The sequence below is a fragment of the Pinus tabuliformis genome, chromosome 4_1 (genome assembly GCF_031772625.1).
Source record: "Pinus tabuliformis cultivar Carrire ecotype Pingquan chromosome 4_1, CPIR1, whole genome shotgun sequence".
NCBI classification, from domain to species: Eukaryota; Viridiplantae; Streptophyta; class Pinopsida; order Pinales; family Pinaceae; genus Pinus; species Pinus tabuliformis.
In genome coordinates, this window is record NC_142303.1 from 317,867,077 (window position 1) to 317,875,920 (window position 8,844).

The 8,844-nt window shown below is 38.2% G+C and overlaps 1 pseudogene; it reads left to right on the forward strand.

Moving 5' to 3' along the window:
* Nucleotides 1–254: 254 nt before the first annotated feature.
* Nucleotides 255–748, forward strand: LOC149175571 (uncharacterized; annotated as a pseudogene).
* The last annotated feature ends 8,096 nt before the right edge of the window (nucleotides 749–8,844 follow it).

The following is an 8,844-nucleotide window of genomic DNA, read 5'->3' on the forward strand; positions in this document are numbered from 1 at the left end:
GAACTCCCCCAAATGCCCTTCTGTCTTAATCGTAGCCGTTAGATCTTTTGTTAGACGATTGAATAAAAATCAACCGTCTAATTTAATAAAAAAATGTTTTAAAATACCGTTAAAAAAAACTCCGCTTGACATCTGTGTGCTTTTTATGGAGGAGTTACAGGTAGAGTCCATTTGAATTCTTAGTGGAGTTTATGGCTCTCCACTCCACATCCGTGCGCTTTTTATGCAGGAGTTCCAGGTAGAGTCCATTTTAATTGGGGATCAATACCCGTCTCATAACAAAGAACGCCTTAAACCTTTTGAATCCCTTCAGAGTGAATCCCAATATACATGAGAATGTTGACCTATTAGGCCCTTTTTTGTTCTGCATAGCATTTGGGCTTTGCCAGCTTCTAACAGGAAAGCTTCACTTCGGTGTAATTTTGGGCTGGATGACAGTCGCTTCCCTGTTCCTCTATTTTTGTTCAATATGTTGGCAGGGAGAAATGGTAACTTGGATCTGTACAGATTTTTGAGCTTGGTCGGCTACTGTATGCTGCCAATGGTGATTTTCTCGGCATCTGCGCTTTTTATCCCACCTCAAGGACTTGTCATGTTTGTCATGGCGGCATTGATTGTGCTTTGGTGCATAAGAGCTTGCAGCAGTTTATTGATTGTCTTGGCATCTCACGGCGATGAACAACGAGCCTTGGTGGCGTATGCTTGCAGCTTGATTTACATGTTTTTCTCTCTCCTGGTGATTTTCTGAAAGGTATTTGTTTCGGTGGCACAGATATTTTGTAGTAATTGTTTGGAGTGGGAACAGGTGGAGAAAAATTCAACTGCATTCGTGGGATTTGGAAACAAATCCATTGTCAAGCTTTTGTAATGTTGTATGGAATTATTTTTTAAAAACGAGGCAAGAATTACCTTAATTTTTTAAAATCCTAACATAATTTCTGTTGTCTTTATGGTAGTCTTTCTGATCCATCGACTTAATTTAATTTGCTTTATAGGCATTCTTTCTTTTGTTAACATATATCTGTAATTCTAGACAGAGCAGGGGAGAGTTTTCCTCAACAAACTGCTTGCTAGCATCGGATATATTTTACGTTAGAACTATATTGCTTATATTTCCTTGTCTCTTGTAATATTTCTATGTATGGTTATGCCATATGGTATGTAAGTTTCTTGATGCAGGGTGGCAAAACTAATCTGCATGGTAATATTTTGGACTTGTGTGAATGGCACACGGATCTATTGCATTATTTTGCTTTGTCGGGGTGTGTGCTGAAATGTTGAGTATGTTGTTCATCTGCAATGTTACTAATGGCACTTAGTTTTCATATGTGTTATGTCATGATTGCACATGAAAAGTGAGAAAATTGCTGCAAAAATTTAGTTGCTGGTGGAGTTTAAATGCCACACCTGTTTGTCCTTAGAAAAATAAAACTATTTATTTAGTCAACAAACAAGGATTTTATTAATATATAGAAGAAAGCACTTAGCATTTATTTTAAATCAAAAAATTATGGGGCTTTAGTTTAGATCTTGGATCCCAGTTTTGCAGTTCATAAATAAAATATTCCTGGGCCATATCCGTGTTTGCAGTGGTTCAAAAGACAGATAAGGGGAAACCAAAAAATAGGTGTGACTTTTAAATCATCAGCTTCTACCAGATTTATCTATTAAAGTTCCCTATTGGTGCGTTTATCAGCTAGGCTTCTCCAAGAAAAAAGTACTAAGATGAATTGCATTACTTAAGCTCAGATTTTCCTAAATATTGCTAACTAACAGGTATCAGAAAATAAAATTATGTAACCAGATTCAATCCTGGAGGGAGGAGTCACTGGTGTGGTGCTGGCTTTCCCAGGTTCCAGCTTTCCATCTCCATTGAATCCTCAACTTGGTGACTCATCCCCAGAGAATAGTTGATCGCCACCTTGGCCAAAATGTACTGTGTCATAATCCTTGTATCTTCTATGATGAGTTCAATGGACTGGGGCATGGTCTACATTCCCTCGTGGGCTGCTTGTTGTGAAACCCCTCCCCTGTAAGAGCAGCTTCGTTAGTCATCTGCATCAACATCGGCAATTCTGTTATCATGTCAATCAGTAGTCTTCCCTACACCCACCTCCTCACCCAATCAGCTTTCCTTTGCGTTCTCATATCTAAGAAGGAGATGTGATGTTATAATTAATGTGCCTTCACCTGTCTTGTTGTTATAGGTGATGTGGCTGCCCCTTGTGGATTGTTGTTTGCACTGCCACCTGTCCTGCCTTTGCTGTCATTAATTGCTCCATCTGGTACATCTCTTTGAGGCCTGCCTGGGGCTGCCTCGTTCTCTGCATGATTGGCTAACCTCTCTCACGAACTCTATAATTGTGTGGTAGTGTTTACATTTCTCTATCTTACACCCTGTAGTTTGCAAGTGTTATTCTCCCCAATTGGCCTTAGTATTGAGGTTATCGAATAACTGTAGAAGTTTTCTGATACTTCTAATTCTTATACTTGGGAGGTTGATGAATCTCTATTGTCCATGTTTTAAAGCAACCCTATTAGGGGAAAGTGATTTTGGAAGTTTCTTGAACAAAGAACTGTTCTGTGCAAGTCAAACTCCTTATGTTGGAACTTATAAATTGAGCAAATTGTTGGAGGAAGCCAAATTAAGGAACCTTAAGGGTTCAATATCTTTAGATATTGCATCAACAATGATTTCAATATATTTACTCCAGGGTCAGATACGCTGTGAGATTAAAATCTCCAAGTCCTAGGTTATGTGCTTGTTAAGGTTTAGCATACTGTTTTCTTTTCCCAACCTCCAAGATGTCTTCCTAGATATGTTTTCCCAACTCCGGTTATTCATGCCTTGTGCACAAGCTTTTAATTTTTTGCTGCACCAAGAGTAGCGAGGTGCATCTACAGTCCAGTATGATAGAGATGTTGTCACATTTTTCATGTGGGCAATGCTTACATGTTGGATTCAAAAAAGATATAATATTTATAACAAATAATAGTAAAGACTTAGCCAAATGTATATACAAACAGAAATAAAAATCTTTCTCTCCCTCTCTCTCTCTCTCTATATATATAAGCGATTTGTTATGTACATCTAATATTAAATGGCTATATAAAGAGATAAAATAGAGACCCAGATTTACACATAAATAGAAATACTGCAGCTATGATATTTACATAGAAATATTGCGACCCCTTTCTTCATCTGTACCTAGATCCATCTTATGATCCAAAAATTTACATCTCAAAAGATTTGATTCCTCTTGGTACTTAACAGATCCTAAGTTAAGATAGGTCTACACTAATATATGCATTTGTTGTGTTTGTTGCAACCTTATTTCATGATTTAACTTTAAAGACCAGCCAGACCATTTGCCATCATCATCCCTTGTATTTGCCTTGTGTCAACCTTTGTTGGATAGTTTCCTCATGCAACCTTTCATCATAATCCTTTGTTCTACCTTCCATCTCTTTTGAGTTCTTCAAATATCCTCTTTCTAATTGGTTTTCCATTTTTAGCACTCATTTCAATAAGTAAAAATTTCACTGTAGATTAAACCATCTCTTTGCTGATTTGTTTTCCATTTTAGTGCTCATTTCAGTAAGTCAAAAAATTCATTGTTTATTAAGCTTAAGTGCAAGTTTTTTTCTTTTTTGTGGAGCCCTTCGAACTTGCAACCATCATGATTAAAAAAGCATGATCTATTCCATATGGTCTGAAGTATTCAATTATGCAAGGGGAACTCTCCTCCAAGTTTTAGGCGTGCTTTGTTGAATTAAGGCTAATTTTGTACTACCCATTATTGCTAGATAATGCCAATTATGTTTTTCTCTGTACAGATGAAGTAAAATAAATTATAGAAATGTGGTTAAAGTAGGTTGTGACCTACATTAAAGTTTGGGGAATGTCAGTTCATTTTTAATTACGTCGTAAGGTGTTTCCCTCTGAAATGAAATTCCCTTCTTGCTAACGTGTCATCTGTATGCACCCTAAGATTATATGTTAGACGATTGAGAAAAGATAAACCGTCGATGACTAGAAAATAGTTACGAATTTGTTGGAACCTAGTATTCGACTCACATAGGTAAAAACCCTGCGAACTCCAGCAACGAGCTCTTCAATCTGTTTGTCGAAAGGGGATACTGAAGGAAGAGGGTGCAAGAAAGTATTTTCAGCAGCTGATTTGCGTGGTCGATTTCTTCCACAACTGGAGCGGGGGTGTGTGTCACCAAGATTTGAAGCCAGAGAACCTGTTATGAGATGAAAATGGCGATATCAAAGTCACCAATGGAGCCAAGGCTGACATCTGGTCATGCGGAGGCATACTGTTCGTTCTCCTGGTGGGCTACCTGCCATTCCAAGATTTGAATCTGACAGTGATGTATAAGAAGATCTACAAGGGATTTGAAATGCATGCCCTGGTTTTCCTCTGAAGTTCGGCGTCTGGTTATCCGGCTGCTAGACCCTCACCCTCTCTGAGGAGGATCACCATTCTGCAGCTCATGGAGGATTCTTGGTTCCGCTGGGGCTTCAAGCGTACGTAGGCCAACGATGATCTCTGGATTCCCCATGAAGCAAGAAACATTTGCACGCATCTTAGGGTATTGTGAATAAAATGATATCCACTCTCCAAATTTCACAGCCTTTGAATCACTCGTGTATTCTGCATGGCTCCATCTTCCTTACAAGGTTGACGAGAAAACTAGAATGGTTGTTCTAAATTTCTCCCCCTTGCATGCAGTTCTTCAGACTGAAGATCTTTCTTATTAATGAGACTCTGCAAGCAGCTTTTACTCACATATTTTTCATGTTACAATAAGTGCAGATGTTTGTAACTGAATTCATGGAGCTCGTAGAGCTCACTCCTCTGAGAGATGACCTTGTAGGGCTTCCTGGAGTGACAGGTCTTTTTACAGAGCAAAGGAAGAGACTTTCCATAGCAGTTGAACTAGTTTCGAACCCTTCTATAATCATATTGGATGAGCAAACTTCAGGACTAGATGTCGGTGCTGCAGCAATTGTTATGCGTATTGTTCGCAACACAGTCAATATAGGTCGAACTGTTGTTTGTACCATCCGTCAGCCCAGCGTTGATATCTTTGAAGCTTTTGATGAGGTGAATTCAAACACTTTCATGATCAATCTATGCAATGTGAAACAAAAGGCCTACTCTGTTTCTTTGCTTAGCTTAACAACAAATGAAGGGTGTTGCAAAGGGCTCGAACAAGTCAGGGAATAATTGCTAAATTTTCAGTTTTATTGGTTTGCTAAACTACATCTCTTTTTATAATCATAAAACTTATTTCCTTCAATTTTGTCCGATTCTTGGTTGTTTGGCCAGGCCGTTCCAGAAATACCATAGATTAGCGAAGGATACAATCCAGCGACATGGGCGCCGGAAGTGAGTTCCATAGCTATTGAGGAAAAACTTGGTGTTGATTTTGCTGAGATCTATAGAAAATTAGCACTCTATGAGTATGTCTAACATAATTGTAGGAATTGGTTTCAGAACTTTGAGCTTTTTTATTGTGCATCTCTAATTTTGTTACCCTATCTTTAGTTACATAATTTCTCCCAAGAAACTGTAATTTTTTGAAAGCCCTATTTGACAGTTATGTTGTTCTGTTTTCAGATGGAATCAAGCCCTTATTCAAGAGCTAATCACCCCTACTCTTGGCTCGTAAAATCTGAGTTTTCCAACACAATATGCACAGTCCTTCAAGGTTCAGTGCATGGCATGTCTTTGGAACCAATAATTTCTCCCAAGAAACTGTACTTTTTTTAAAGCCCTATTTGACAATTATGTTGTTCTGGTTTTAGATGGAATCAAGCCCTTATTCAAGAGCTAAGCACCCATGATTCTGGCTCGCAGGATCTGAGTTTTCCAACATAATATGCACGGTCCTTCAAGGTTCAGTGCATGGCATGCCTTTGGAAGCAACATTGGTCATATTGGAGGAATCCACACTATAATGTTGAGCAATTTCTCTTCACTACCGTCGTTGCCCTACTGTTTGGGACCATCTTTTGGGACCTTGGAAAAAAGAGGCTGGACACTCCCTTGACAGGCATAGCAGGGCAATTTTGGTTTCAAAGAAAGTAAATTTCCTGTACCGAATAGGTTGTTTAGGAGTGTTCATCAATATGTAAGGGTAAGGTATGAATGGGGAGGTTATAATACAATATGCCACATTGAGGAATTTGTCAAAGTGAAACGCAATTAGGTCGTTCCTTCAATAGACAACGAAGTGAGAAACTTGAATGAACTACACAACTTCTCTGTAACACATTCTCTCAGACAACTGAGTGAGAGACATTAGAAAACCTTTGTGTTGATCTTGAATTAGGCTCAAAAGCACTGTTTTTGGTTTTTCTTGAAAGAAAAGATGAAAAGATTGAACTATAAAGATTGCAATCTATAAAAGTATATAACCTATTCACATCCAAATCTTTGAAAGTATATGATAAAAACAGGCACTATTCTTTCATAGATTTAATAATTTTTTCAGTCATGTTTACTTGTTAGAGAGGAGAGATAATCTAACCTCTGAAGACAATTCTACAGCTGGTAGAGAATTTAGTGTCACTCATGTCTCGACACAATAGAAGAAAGGAATGATCCTTCCTTTCAGGTCATTGTCGACGGCTTTTGATAACATAAACTATTATGTTAACATGCCACCGATATGTGTATCTATAAATTGTTCAATTGAATTGGTAATCTGTGAGTAGTTTGACATACCTAGGTTCTCTTCAATGGAATATCTGGAAATAATGTTTAGTTTTGTAACAGGAGATGAAAACTGAAGGGTTGGTTCAAGACAGGCTACAACTCCTTTCCAATGTAAGTGGATCCTTCAGACCAGGGGCACTTAGAGCCTTGATGGGAGTTAGTGGTGCTGGAAAAACTACCCTAATGGATGTCTTAACACTTTCGCGGATTCAAATTCTTCCAATGATAGCCTTTTCATTTGAAGACCTTGTTTGACTCTCTTTCTCTCGAAGAGGGAACAAGTTAGCAGGGAAATGTTGGTTTCAAAGAAAGGCAATTTCCTGTATTGAACAGGTTGGTTAGGATCATTCATCAATATTGCTTCCCCATTGTGGAAGGTCACGTTAGGGTAAGGTAAGGGTGAGGTATATCACATAATGAAAATATATGTTCTTATATCCTTCCATGTCTTAGTGTCAACCCATACCTTGCCTTACCTTTAATGAGGATATTTTGGAACTTGAATCTGAAAGGAAATCAAGGACACCAGTTGAAATCACAAAGCTAAATTCAAGAACTTTGTTTAACTACATCAAGATCCCTGCAAATGTTGAAATCATCTGCAGTGATCAATTTGAAAGGGAAAGGAATGTGACCCCAAATCACAACGCACAAACATGGAGAGTAGAAACAAATATTCCTGAGCAATCAAATGAAGCTATAAACATGAAAGGTGATGTAATCAAGAGAGAAAGGGCACGCCGTAAGAGGGCTATTTCGAAGTTTGAATCACAAATACAACCAAGGAAGATTCCTGAACAATGAAATGAAGCTATAAATATGAACGGTGATGCAATTAAGAGAAAAAGGGCACGTCATAGGAGGGCTACTTCTAAGCTTGAATATCAAATACAAGTAAGCAAGTCTGCTGAAGTAGAAAACACAAGTTTGTAGATGACATCGAATAAATTAATGGCCATTCTAGACATTATTTACAAGCAGGAATTAATGACAATACAATCTGTGTTGCCAAATGCTTCTTTTGAAGCCTCTCTAGAAAATTTTGAACCTGAATTTGGAAGTCATGTGATGGTGGTAGGTAAACTGCCAAAGGCAGATTCAAGGACAATATGTAGAAGCTGTCTAGACATTCTTTATGTGGGGGGAGTTAACGGTCACATTGACAAACATTTCCACTGTAGCCTCTGCAGAAAACTTTAAGGTGGATATTTTGGAACTTAAACCTGGATGTCAAGAAAGGATGGTAGGTGAAATGGAAAAGGTGGATTTAGGGACTTCATTTAAATGCTTGAAGATGATTGCATATGAAAAAATCAATAGAAGTGGGGAATCTCCACGGGAAATGACTGACAAAAGGCCTACTCTATGTTTCTTTGCCTGGCTTAACAACAAATGAAGGGTTGCAAAGGGCTCGAACAAGTCAGGGAATAATTGCTAACTTTTCAGTTTTATTGGTTTGCTAAACTACAAGTCTTTTTATAATCATAAAACTTATTTCGTTCAATTTTGTCCGATTCTTGGTTGTTTGGCCAGGTCATTCCAGAAATACCACAGATTAGCGAAGGATACAATCCAGTGACATGGGCGCCGGAAGTGAGTTCCATAGCTGTTGAGGAAAAACTTGGTGTAGAGTTTGCTGAGATCTACAGAAAATTAGCACTCTATGAGTATGTCTAACATAATTGTAGGAATTTGTTTCAAAACTTTGAGCTTTTTTGATTGTGCATCTCTAATTTTGTTACCCTATCTTTAGTTTCATATTTTCTCCCAAGAAATTGTAATTTTTTTAAAGCCCTATTTGACAGTTATGTTGTTTTTTTTCTCAGATGGAATCAAGCCCTTATTCAAGAGCTAAGCACCCCTGCTCTTGGCTCGTAGAATCTGAGTTTTCCAACACAATATGCACGGTCCTTCAAGGTTCAGTGCGTGGCATGCCTTTGGAACCAATAATTTCTCCCAAGAAACTATAATTTTTTTAAAGCCCTATTTGACAATTATGTTGTTCTGTTTTTAGATGGAATCAAGCCCTTATTCAAAAGCTAAGCACCCTTGCTCCTGGCTCGCAGGATCTGAGTTTTCGAACACAACATGCACGGTCCTTCAAGGTTCAGTG